This window comes from Diorhabda sublineata, chromosome 1 (genome assembly GCF_026230105.1).
Source record: "Diorhabda sublineata isolate icDioSubl1.1 chromosome 1, icDioSubl1.1, whole genome shotgun sequence".
Lineage (NCBI taxonomy): Eukaryota > Metazoa > Arthropoda > Insecta > Coleoptera > Chrysomelidae > Diorhabda > Diorhabda sublineata.
The window spans coordinates 39,708,064-39,708,273 of NC_079474.1; positions in this window are offsets into that span (position 1 = coordinate 39,708,064).

Sequence of the window (210 nt, forward strand, 5' to 3'; positions counted from 1 at the left end):
TATATTCATTAAGTTATTATAAATAATAATATAATGTATTTTGATAGGTTGTTAAAACAATCTATATTTTCTTTCAAAATTTCAAGATTAGTCGACTCATATCGATTAGGACCAATACGCATACATAAAAAAGGAATTTCCATTACTATTTACGCATCTCCAGGAAAAGAAGAGCAGCGAATACTGCCGACAGCGAGCAAGGAAAAGACA